The sequence below is a fragment of the Cupressus sempervirens genome, chromosome 1, assembly GCF_028749045.1.
Source record: "Cupressus sempervirens isolate cs-2001-9-10 chromosome 1, ASM2874904v1, whole genome shotgun sequence".
NCBI classification, from domain to species: Eukaryota; Viridiplantae; Streptophyta; class Pinopsida; order Cupressales; family Cupressaceae; genus Cupressus; species Cupressus sempervirens.
Genome location: NC_143118.1, coordinates 687,743,549 through 687,757,454, shown reverse-complemented (window position 1 = coordinate 687,757,454; position 13,906 = coordinate 687,743,549). Strand labels below are relative to the sequence as shown.

General features: G+C 34.8%; 1 pseudogene; it reads left to right on the top strand.

Annotated features, from left to right (window-relative positions):
• Nucleotides 1–1,471: 1,471 nt before the first annotated feature.
• Nucleotides 1,472–1,981, top strand: LOC149579804 (pentatricopeptide repeat-containing protein At3g02330, mitochondrial pseudogene; annotated as a pseudogene).
• The last annotated feature ends 11,925 nt before the right edge of the window (nt 1,982–13,906 follow it).

Genomic DNA, 13,906 nt, shown 5'->3' with positions numbered 1-13,906 from the left:
CTTTTTAAAAATTTAGGTTTAGAATGTACCAAAGGTTAATAATAACCTTCAAAACACGCATTTTAGAGTAGGTTAATTAACCTCTTTGACATAATTATTAACCTCTTTGTAGCTTAATACTCTGAAAGATGTTGAATACTCCAATTTCTCGAATGGTCTTCTATGCCTGTGCTAGATAAAAACCCATGGGCCAATAAACAGAGCACCTTAAACAATAATACCCAGAGGAATTGAAATGAACAACACAAGTAGTGTACTTCTTCTTCTTGTTCCTCCGTTGGATGAAGGCTTTGGCACATCAGAAGCAGCCAATTGGACAAACAAGGACTCTCTCTCAGAAGACATATCCTTGCTCTTGGTTTGCAAACTCAACAGATCACCAAATCACAATTTACAAATAGCGGGATTTGAATCAGTGAAAGAAAAGGCCGAGCAAGAGCAATCATTGAGACAAGTAGTTTTGCATTCTTGGAGATTCAATGACTGTTGGGTATATTTCGGAGCTTCATTATCAGACAGAGAAAGATTGCCCACTTGGAGAAAACCATCTGTTGTTGCAGTATCACTGCGACTGCCATTAATGGCGGCTTCAGGAGTGGCAGAGCATTGTAATGGACTCCACCGAACACAACCACTTAATCACCATTGTCCCAAATGCCAGGCATTAGCATCTCTTGGCTTGAATCCTTTGGCACAGCTACACAATTGAACGTTTGCTTGGGTGAAGCAGACTCCATAAGCTTCACAAAACCCATAAACACCGCAGCTTTCTTAGGGTTGTGACAAATCCATGCTCCATCTTCTGTTATCAACCCACAGATATAATACCAAAACTCAAGGTTCTTGACATAAGTGGATACGTTCAACTGACAACACTTAATCTGGAAGGTCTCACTTCAATACAAGTAATTAAAGCCGAAGAGTTTCTAACAGATATAGAGAGAATTCAGAGCCTGACGTAGTTGGAGAAGTTGTCTTATGTTCAAATCTCAGTCGCTAGTTTCATTGACATTATGAGTTTTGCTCCCAATATATCAACAACTATTCTTTTAGGATGGATTATGAATGTGAAGGACATTGATGAAATGGATATAGTTGATGGCAGATTTTATTAAAAAATAGAAATAATAAAAAACATGGTGACAGCAGATCACATGAAAATATTTATTCCAACAGATTTAAGGGTGTTAAAGTGCGAAGAATTTTCTAGAGTAATCAGTGGGAGATTATTGGGAAGCCCCGTGGATGCTTGAAAAGTACTTGACGAAATGCTTGAATGAAACGTGGTTTCATGGATTGCGATGGTTGCCAGATATGCGCAGAGTGGCTATGTGGACAAGGTCTTGGAACTCTTTGAAAGAATGCCAGAATGAAATGGCATCTCATGAATAGCTATAATGTCAGGATGTGCACAGAATGGGAGATTTCAAGAAGCCTAAAGCTATTTTGGGAAATGCCAAAATGACACCTCATGTCATGGAATGCAGTGATCTTAGCATATGCACAGCATGATTGTTTTGTAGAGGCCCTCGCACTTTTCCATCAAATGCGGCTTCAAAATGTTATACCCGACTTTGTTACAATGGTTTCTGTTTTATCTGCTTGTGGTAATTTGAGTACTCTAGAGAAAGGAAAATTGATTCACTGTCAGATTATGAACCAATTAGATTCTGATTTATTCATAACAACCACACTAGTAGATATGTATGCCAAATGCGGTGATGTAGCTATTGCAAACCAGCTATTTGAGAACATGTCAAGAAAGGATGTAGTGACATGGAATGTAATGCTTGCTGGGTATGCTGAAAATGGACAAGCCAATGAAGCTATAATGCTCTTTAATCAAATGCAACTGTCAGATGCAATGCCCAATTTAATATCAACAGTGAATCTGCTCTCTACCTATGCCCATCTAGGAGCTGTCCAGCAAGACATGGGCGTTCACACTTGCATCATGAAAAGGACGATATGTGTCCATTAATAAAGTGATGTAACTTGTATTAATCATTGAAATATCAAGAGGAGATCAGCAAAGATTAATTATTCAATCTTCCTCTCGGAAGGTGTAAGATCCAAGTTTTAGGTCATGGTAGGTTAATTTTATTGAGGTTAATTAATCTCACCCAAATCACATATTTGGGAGGCAGTTACTAACCACAGAGGGGTAGCTATTAACCTTTGTGTCTATATAAGGGCTCTTTTGAGCTTTGTAAAGGGACTTTTTGGTTTTAAAAATAAGCGAACGCTATGCTGAAATTTTGATTGAGGAGTAAATTTTGGAAAGTATGTACACTTTTTATGTTTGAAATTGAAAAATCTCTTTTGTCTTCTTGGTACAAGGAAATGAAATGAGATGTGCTTTGGGTTTCTTATTTTGAAATCAAAATTGTTATATGTAGTAGTAGACATTCTCATGGTGCTATGCGAGTGTTTACGAATAATAATGAATGTACTTGATAATACTGGTTGCCTTCAAGCATAGTTCTTGATTGCCTTTGTTATCAAGCTTGTTTATCGAAGAAGGTTGTGAGGGTGTGTGGTGCATTTGTCCTGAACGACTTTCTCCTAATCTTTAAAGTTTTAAATTCTTATTCAAAAATTCTTTTCAAAAATCATATCATACAAGGGAGCTGCCCCTCTAAATGCAGAGGAAGGCTGCATACCAAGGGCCTATCCAACTGTTGTGAACGATTTGCCACACACTCCGTTGGGCAAATTCTACTATGACAAATCTGTTTACCAACAAATAGAATGAAGAATATCAGAGCTGAAGACAGTTCTATTTATATATTTATTATGCTGAATTTTATTGCATGTTTTCTATTACTTAGATCATGTATAATGATCATTTTATTTATGTGCATCAATTTAAACATCTCTGAGTAGGGGCTAAACCTTTAACTTGTACTACTGATAGGGTTGATCTACTATAAGATAGCACATGATTTTTTGGAAGATTTTTTATTATTATTATAAGGCCTGATGTTACAACATGAAAGAAAGAATAGAGAAGTGAATGTTTTCTTTGTAATAAATGCCTTCAGAAATTCTATAGACATGAATATTGTTGAAATCATGTGAAAATAAATTGATGATACAATTCTCCGAATAAAAGATGTCCCTGGAATCACTTTTTTTTGAAAAAAGCCCCAGGAATCACTTTTTTCTTTTACAAGCTTAACTAAGTCTCAGACTGAGAAGATTTCTTATAACATTGTCCTATCGAGTCTTAAATGAGAGTGAAACTTTAAACTAAGTCATTGTTTATTCGTCAGCCATATCAAAGGAAAGATATCTTTTATTTGAAGATAGATTATTATTCTTATATTGACAAGGATTACCTATTCTTGTAAGAGGGGGGATGATATGCCATTTAATTTGTATCAATACTATGGATAGGATGTCTGATACGGAAAACTCTGATAATAACTTTGAACGCTTGGCCTCAAAGAAATGCTCTAGTTTAATGTCATACACATTTATTTCAAGATATTGGTGGACACAATTTTACTTCTCAAATATTCTTCTTGTAGAAGGTATCTATCAGTTCCTTGAAAAAGAACTTGTGAGCTAATCCTTTCTATCTGAAATCAATCTTCTATTTTCCGTTTTACGAGAGTTGGGCCAATGTTGGAGTCCTAATCCTCATATAAAACCAAGAAAGTAGAAGTGAATTTATATATCTGAATGAAGTTTCCCATCTAAATGATATTTGTAGGTATAAGTCATACGTTTCTAGTTTACCAATCCAATATCTCATGCAATTAATTAGGTATTGGAGATTGGCCTAACAAAAGGCTACCACTCTCTTTTGCATGGCAAATAAATTTTACAAATTCAAGAGGTTAAGAAGTTTATCACGCTCCAAATTGCATGTGTATTCAGTCAAGCAATTGAAACTTATGGTAAAATTATTTAAATATTCTATTTAATGCTTAAAAAATATAAAATCTTCAAAATGGGTCTCTAAATTAGATAATTATTGCTAAGAAAAAATGCTGGTATGTAAGTAATGAAAGTAAGGAGTTGAGCACTTTTAGATATAAGTAAGGAGTTATAAGGAGTTGAGCACTTTTAGATATATATAAGAAGTTATATCAAGAATGTGTAAGTCTACTTAAGATATTAGGGGAGAATAATTTTACTAATTATTTTAATTAATTTTACACAAATGTAAAATGTTTGTCATTTATTTTAAATAAAAGTTCTAGAAATTTTCAAATAAGTCTTACATAATTTTATCTCCTATTTAGAGATAGAAATGATAAAATATAGTCATGAAAGAGGGAATTCATACTTGTTTATTCCAATAATAAATGATTAGTTGAAGACCAAGGAGAAGGTGATCTATATTGTCTTTGTCAAAGTAGTTTTTCAATCCATTTTTTCTTTTGGATGCAATTTTTTAAATGCCTTGAGAAAACTGTATAGCCTTTGGAATGAGAGGGTGAAGTGCATTGAAACACCTAATGTGCCTCATTCAACATGTGCCCTATGATAGAAAGAGGAGATTGGAGCAATTAAATTTCTCTTCTCTTTTTTTCATGAACATTCTGATTATAGATGAGAAAGTGTGATTTCAAAAGTTGATGATAAAAGTTGTTTACAAAATCAAATCCAAAAAATAGAATAACAAGAGAAAATTGTTCCACATAAAAGGATTTGAACGAGAGGGTGAGATTGTTAAACTGATAGAAAATGAGAATGGTTTCAAAAACGCATTGTCTGATCACTACCATATTCAACATGTGCCCTTCCAAATCCGATCATAACATGTGCCCTTCCAAACCTAACAATTTATAAGAACCATTGATAAAACTGAACAATGACAAATTGATTAAAAAATGTCTTTTTAGGCTTTGCTCAAAACCGTTTTTAAGAATAATATTTTTTTCTAACATTTTTTCATAGTCATGATTTCAAATTTTCTTCAAATTTTTGGATGGTAAAGAAGAAAGTAGAATTGTTGGTAAACATATTTGTCACTTGAAAAGTATGTGGTTTGGCCTAATGAAATATGTGGCAAATCAATTTCTCCAACTATTGGATAGGCCATTGATATTTAGCCTTCAACTGTGTTTAGAGGGACATCTCCCTCATAAGATATAATTTTTATATTTTCAAATAAAGAGGATTACAACTTAGAAGATAGAAAAGAAATTATTGATGATGAATGCACCACACGACTTCAAAGGTTCCCAAAAATTAATGTAAATTGCTAATGAAAACAAACAAGGACTACACTTGAAAGTTATCATCAACACCCTACTAATTCATCAATTCATGAATATTTATAGCATACCATGAAAATACTCACTAAAGAGAATCAACACTTTAACAATTTAGAAGAATTTAAAAAAAAACCGAAATGCACATTCTTGTATTTCCTTGCACCAAGAACATAAACAAAAACTTTGATTATAAAGACAACCTCTATATACACTTTCCAAAAATTGTCTTATCACCAAACTCTAACATAAGTGTTCCCTTATAAAAAAATCCAAAAAGGTCCTTCATTAAATTGAGATTGGTGAATTTATAGCTATTCTAGAATAACCAAAATTTCAAGTTTTAACTACTCAAAAAGTTAGAGTTTGGACTACTCTAAAGATAGCTTGGAACCAAACATAACAACTACAACTCTAACTTTCAATTCTTAACTACAACTAGAAAAAGTTAAGACATTGACCAAAACCAAAATTAATTCTAAAGCTAACCTCTTTAAAAAATATACAAGCAAAAATCTGAGACAACTTTAGACATTCACTTCTAATATTCAAGTGTGATCACTAATATCTGCTCTTTGATTTGTAGGTGTTGCAAGTAGCTAAGTCAAGTTTTCCTTGTATGATCTAAATGATTTGATGACCTATGCCAAAGCCTTACTTTTGATGATGATAAAACTCCACATTTTTAGCTTGTGTAGATCATGTCTCCATCTAACTTGATCCAACTCTTGGACATAACCTACTAAGTTTTGAATACAAGAGTCTAATGCCACTGAGAGAATGCTCAATTCCATCACAATGTTGGCATCTTAACATTGTTTGACACCAAGTTCGGTGTTGATCTTTACCTCTATGCATTCCAAAATGGAAGATATGTCTAGATCTTGAGTGTGTTCACTAACAGGAATACCTTCTACAATCATTGGCATATTCCCCAAGGCCTTCATTTCTATTAGTTTGCAAGTTTTAGGAACTATTCTCCTTCATCCAATTGTTGATTCATGCTATCATTCTTCCATTTGATAATTCCAGCCATATGTCAATTTTCTCTTCTTCTCCACTGGTGACTAAATTCAATGATTTAACTATATCATTGTCCATTCCTTTAATCTCTACTAAATTAGCATCAATTACTCTCTAGAATGTTTGTTGCTCCTTGACTTTTGTTAACTCTTTTTTAATGTTTCATTGTATGTGATATGCCTTAGCATATGTAACCTTGACCTCCTAAAATAGGCTTGATGCTCGCTCTTTCATGCATTTTATCCATGCTTTCACCATCTTACCATAAGCTTGACATTATCCTATGTTTTGAATGGTTTTTTCATCAAAAATCTTCTTAGGATCTCCTATTATCTCTTTAGATGAACTAGGATCTGGAAGTGAATCACCAACCATCGATCGGATGCATGAAGAAATGGCTTGAACATGATACTTGAGTTTATTCTTAGCTTTCTTATCTCTCCTTGACTATTCCATCAAGCCAATAGTTGACACTTGGAAACTATGATCTCTACCTTCATGAGTGGTCCGACCTAGATCCACTTTAGTTATGCTAAAATCAACTTCATCTGCCTCATTTATGTTCTTATCTGAGACTAGTTGTGCGATTTCAACAAATAGTTTTCCTAAGGTAGGATTCACTTTCATTGTAGAATCTATATTCTAGTTTTCTTTACCTTCATAATTTTATGCATTAGATCAACTATTGTAGTGACCCTTACCAACAGGCCACTAAAAAACCCTAAATTTATTACATTGTTGAAAGTATATTTCTGAATTAAGAAAAATTTCTACTTAAATAACTAATGTAAAATAGTGCCAATATATTCATTCAATGATCACCAAAATGTTTTTACATATGATATGCAATTTTCAGCACTGAAACATTATGACTTGGTACATTACAGTCAAACCCTAACTGGCTGTATACAATTGAGAACTTGTTACAACTACAAACTAAAATGAAGAACCTGGATTGATCAAATACTAGAGATTGACTGCTAAAGATGATATGGTGAAAGTGCAACTCCACTTGAAACTACAAACCAACAATTAAGCACAAGTGAAAGGACTAAGATATCCTTCCCATAGTTGCAATAATTTAGATGATCTTTCACACCCTCAAAATTGTGTACCACTTGAGAGTTCATTCTCAATGGCCAATTGTGACTACTTGCAGAAACCCTAGGCTCCACAACGCACATAAGAAAAAATCAGTAATAAATCTTGATGATAGGAAATGAGCCTTCAATGCCTATTTATTCTTTTTTTTCTTGATAGGTCGGCCTCTTTTAATTTTTTCTCCACTTCTTCTAGCAACTTCTAGAAGATTTTTTTATTTAATGAGTTTATAAAATATATCACTTTATTAAGTTAATGATTAACTCCTCCAAAAATAGGGACATTACAGGTCCGCCCCTCCTAAAATTGCTTGGCCTCAAGCAATCTTAATGCTGGATGCTACATAATCACTTGTCCCTCCCAAGTAGCATCTTCAACAGGTAAATCTTTCCACTTAACCAGATACTCTCTGATTACTCTCCTGCAAAGCTGCTTCTCTCTACTATCCAGAATGGATTCTGGCACTAAGATCAGTTTCCCCTCATCATCCAAGGGAGGTAATACTGCAGAAGGCATCACATTTTGACCCAACACCTTTTTGAGTTGTGATACATGAAACACATTGTGCACTCTACTATCTGTGGGAAGCTCCAACTCATAAGCCACCTCACCCACTCGTGTAATGATCCTGAATGGTCCATAATAGTGTGGTTTGAGTTTCTCTACACCACTCTTCCTGAGAGTGGACTACTTATATGGCTGCAACATGAGGTAAACCATATCATTTACCTCAAAACTACACTCAATCCTCTTCTTGTCTACATACTGCTTTTGCTGGTTCTGAGCTCTAGCAATGTTTTCTCTAAGAGTAGCAACTATATCCTTATTTTCCTGTAATAGTTCACCTGCACGGGGTACTCGACACAAATCTAAGAAACTAGGTGCCTTATTACCATAAAGTGCCATGAAGGGTGTCATTTGTATAGTCATATGATATGTAGTATTGTCACAATACTCACAAAGATATATCCATCTAACCCAAGCTCGCTGTTGATTTGCCACATAATTCCTCAAATACCCTTCCAACCATTTTTTTGCAATCTCCATTTGACCATTGGTCTGTGGGTGATAACTAGTACTAGGTGTAAGCTCAGTTCCACACAACCAAAATATCTCCTGCCAAAAGTGACTCATGAAGTGGCTGTCCCTGTCACTCACAATGCTCTGAGGCAAACCATGTAATCTAAAAACCTCCTTGAAGAAGACCTTTGCCACCTGAGTTTCTGAGTATGTAGTAGTGATAGGGAAGAAGTGAGCATATTTTGTCAGCCTATCCACCACCACATAGATACAATTGCGCCCCTGGGCCCTGGGCAAGCCCATAATAAAATCTATATAGATGCACTCCCACTTCCTATCAAGAATAGGAAGTGGCTATAGTAGCCCTGCTGGATAAGTGTGTTCTTGTTTGTTCTACTAGCAAACATGACACTCTCGCACATACTGCAAAACATCAGCCTTAAGTCCCTTACAAGTGAACCGTTCCCGTACTAACCTATAAGTCTTGAAATACCTAGGATGGCCTATTGTAGGTGAATTATGGAATGCTCTCAAAATCAATTGCTTCACTTTCGATCTTGGGACTAAGTAAATCATGTTCTTGTAAATGATCAAATTATCTATGAGAGTGTATCTGGTGTTGATTGTTGTTCCCTCCACTATAGCAGAGGCCCATGTGTCTTTGGCATATTCTACTATAATCAATTGTCACCAATCCTTTGATATCTGAATCATAGAAGTGAGGTGTCACCTACGGGATAAAGCATTTGCAACAATATTTTGTGTCCCCTTAACACATGTGATATCAAAATCATATGCTTGTAACTTACTCACCCACTTCTATTGATGATCATTCAGGTCTCGCTGTCTCAAAAAGTGTCTCAAACTATTATGATCAGTTTTAATACAAAATTTGCTGCCCAAAAGATACTGTCTGAATTTGGCCAAGGCATGAATGATGGCCAACATCTCCTTATCATATATATTGAATGATCTCTCAGCCCCTCTAAGTTTCCTATTCTCATAAGCTATAGGATGCTTGTCCTGCATGAGTACAGCACCAACTCCCTCTCCAGAAGCATCACATTGAAGCTCAAATGGCTCCATGAAATTAGGGAATGCTAATACTGGGCATGTAGTCATTATTTCCTTGAACCACATAAAACACTCTTGTGCCTCTCGAGTCCACACAAATGCCCCTTTCTTCAGCAAATCTGTCATGGGCACTGCATGTCATGAGTAGCCACTAACAAACCTGCGATAGAATCCACATAGACCAAGGAACCCTCTTAACTATGTAAGGTTCTTTGGTGGTGGCCAATCAACAATAGCAGGGATCTTTTCAAGATCCATTCACACTCCTTCTACACTAATGATGTGTCCAAGATACAACAATTCTGTCATCCCCAAATCACGTTTGGACTCCTTGGCGTACAAGGACTCGCTCTGTAAAATGCTCAATACTGTCTCCAAGTGCTCTAAATTTTCCCACCATGTCTTGCTATAGATCAAAATATCATCAAAGAACACAAGCACAAATTTCCTCAACTGATGGTGGAAGATCTTGTTCATAGTGGACTAAAAAGTGGCAGGTGCCTTAGTCAAACCAAAAGGCATGACTACAAACTTGAAAGGCCCATAATGACATCTGAAAGCATTTTTTTCAATATCCTACTCTTGAACTCTAATCTGGTGATAGCTTGATCTCAAATCATTTTTTGTGAAATAAAAAGTCCCATGCAATTCATCTATCAGCTCATCGATGCGTGGGATGGGATACTTTTTCTTTATAGTTCTCTTATTCAACACCCTATAATCAATACACATTCGTAGAGTTCCATCCTTCTTTTTTACCAAAACAATAGAAGATGCAAAAGGTGACTTACTTGGTCTGATGTGTCCCATTGCTAAAAACTCCTTGATGGTCCTCTCGATCTCATCTTTGAGTCATTTTGGGTGCCAGTATGGTGTGATCATGATAGGCTTAGCACCTTCCTCCAACTCAATAATGTGCTCAATACCTCTGTCTGTTGGCCTGCTTCGTGGAATCTCACTGAATACCTTCCCATACTTGATTCTCAATTTTTGAATATTTGGATGATATTCAATCTTATGTTGCTCCCCCTAGGTAGGCATCAAGGCACATATTTCCGCCCACTCTATATTATAATGCTTGGCTAATCTCTCCAATCGCCAAAATGAGATAGTCCTGACATCACCATTACAGATAGTCTTCAGCACATGAGTCCTACCATCCACCATGAGTTGTATCTCCATATCCTCCAATCTCAAGGTAACCTCCTTTAAATAAAGTAGCCACTACATCCTAAGTACTATGTCCATGTCATGATAGTCTGCCTTAAACTCATAGTTGTTCAGGCGCAAAGGTAGATCTCGCACCATCCTATCACAACGAAGAGTATATCCATCAGTTACCTTAACTCTCAGTCCCTCAAACTCCTCAGTAATGAGTCCACACCTCTCCACAAATCATGCATCAATGAAATTATGTGTGGCACCTCTATCCAATAGAGTAATAACCTTCTACCCTGCCAAGACTCCTTGAAATTCGAAAGATCCCTCTCTTTGAATACTAGATAGACGTGCCTCCTGTAAATGTAGCTCTAGAGCCTCTTTTTTCTCAGCACTATCTACCTCTTGTTCATCCTCTTCCTCATCAAGATCCTCATCATGGTGCTCTGAGCTGTCTAAATCTAAACCCTGGTAATATTACAACGGAGCTAGAAAATATCCTTAAGGAGATAATCCACTTATTCCAATATTTATGTGATGTACTACATTTGAAACAAGATAATTTATAGAAAGTTGAAAAGAATTGATGAGGATTTAAAGAAAAATGTTTCTAAGTTAACCAAGGTACCTTGGTTAATCTAGGTTGATTTAAGGAAAGACGAGGACACTATGAGAAGATGAGGACAACTCATACAAAAGAATGTTAAGAAGGTTAGATAACTTATTCTTACTCCTAAAATGTCTATCATTGAACATATGATTGAACTTTATATTTTGATACATCCACAACACTTGGCATTGGAAGCAATAAAAAAGGCATGGAAAACCACTTGTGAAAGTGCAATGAGTACACACAAGTTATTTTTGATAAATTGTAAGTATACCATATAAATAAGTTAATTTTTGGCATTATTCTCAAAAAAGGGGGGATAAGTAATGTGAGATAGATAAGTATAATAAGTAGTAGAAACATATGAATTATGTATGGTTATATGGTCTAGATATAAGGTGATGATACCACAAAAAGTTTTGAAATAGGATTTTGAAGACAAAATTGAGAAGTACAAGTTTAGAGGAAGTTATCAATTTTTCACTAGGTAAAGTTTTTATCTACATACACATACTTTTGTCATGAATGTCAAAAGGTGAGAATATTTTTAAAATTAAAGAAACAACAAAAATGGGGTCTAACCTAGATACAAATGTTGCAAAATAGCTAACAGTGAGAAACGATAAATATCTAACCTACCACCTTTCTTAATTTCAAAAATCCCAAACCAGAGTATCCCAAAATCTAATAGTACTAATGATATAGTAAACATATTGTATATAAAAATAATAATAATGATCAGTTCTAAAAAGCACCATAAATAGACTCCAGATAGGTCAAAATGTAAAATATAACAAATATTAAAATTAAAAACAAGCTGGCTCTCTTTGTTTCTCTCCTTGCCCTTAAACTTGTTTAGTAGCAATTGCAACCAATCATAAGCCAAAAACCTATAAAGGAAACTAATGGTATCATAAAGAAGAGCTAAAGCTTCAACTCGATTATTGGTTCCAACAAGAACCAAGATCGATTTAGCAATGATTGTTTCCCTCAAAAAATTTAACACAAATGCCAACACTTGAAAGACCCAGATTGCTTCGAGAAGCTCTATCAGAATTCACCTTAATATGAATAGATTGTAATCTACAATTTGGAAGAGAAAGATCTGGCCACTCTATCATAATCATGGCATCCCATGATGAGAACTTGGAGATTGGAAATTGTAGAACTGGAACTATGTATTTTAGAATTCAATGACTCATACACTGCAAAAATAATATGATTTCGAACTTCCTCCCTCTAAAAAAGAATAAGTATTGCAAAAACTATGTTTATTCCTCTCCCACTAGATTTACCAAATAATAATTGCAGGGATAATAATCCATAATCTACAGCTCAACAAAGTTGGATTTAGAATACAAGATAGGCCATGACTATGACAAATCCCACAATGAAGTGGGTAAAGGAAATGAGCACTGTAACCTATTCATAACAAGGGATGAATACCTAGAAGAAAAAGGACATGAAACCAATAAATGATCAACCAATTCAAACTCCCCTCCACACATAACACACAAAGGGGTTAGAAATATTCAACTTGGATAATCTTCAAAATGAAGTGTTTTAGTGATGGCAATGTAACTATACCAAGTGAAAACATTTATTCCAATAAAATTGAAACACATTTTGAGCCGAAGAGTGTTGATGTCCCACCAAAATAGTTTGATATGAATCTTTAACTGAATAATAACCTGAAGAAGAAGGTAAATAATAATTCTATTAGGTTGATTGGGGAGGAAAGCCAGTCTATCATTCAATACCTCCCTAATCTTATTTTTGGTATTCAAAAAAATTGGAAGAGGATCAAGAGCTTTCCACTGAAACTTCACAAAAGTTGATATCAACAAAGTCAACATAATGAGTTAAATTAGGGCACAAAGTTTGAGAAATGAATTCATAATCACTCCAAAAAGAAGGATCTCTAACCAATGGGACATATCCATTCCATTGGTTAAGTCAAAAAGGAATCTCCTCACTATTGTGAACTTCCCATGAAATGAAGTTAGTAATAAGAAACCAAGAAGATATTATAAAGTTCCACTTTTCTTAGCCCTTAGAGGGATCATAAATAGTAAATATCCTTAAGGGATTAGATGAATCCAAATATTTAGCTCTTATAATCTTACTTCATGGGAGATCTAATTTACTATACAATAGTCACACTAAATTAGCACCAAAGGCCACATTATAGAGAGAAATATCATGCAAACCAACACCACCATGAGATTTGCAATGAGACGTACCTTTGAGAAGAATCAAAGAATTTTTTTCCTTCTCATCCAAATTTCCATGCCATAAAATTTTTCTAATAATTTTTTGAATTTCATTGATAATTGAATTAGGAGCATGAAGCACTGGAATGAAATAATTAGGATTAGATGCAAGAACAAACTTAACCAAAGATTATCTACCTAAAAAGATAACCATCTAGATTTGCATAATGATGTTTTTCACCATATGTCTTTCAACCACTCCAATCCAATATTTCTTCTTGTTAGTGCCTTGAAACAAATGAATGCCTAAATTGGAACAAGGCATCTGAGTCTCACCAAAATCTTATTAGTAGCCACTTTAAATAAGGACACCACATTAAAGTAGAAAGTAGAAGACTTCTACATGTTGATTTTTTCTGTTGGATTCCATTTCATATATAGTTACCACCAACCAGACATGTCAAATTTCCTTTATAATG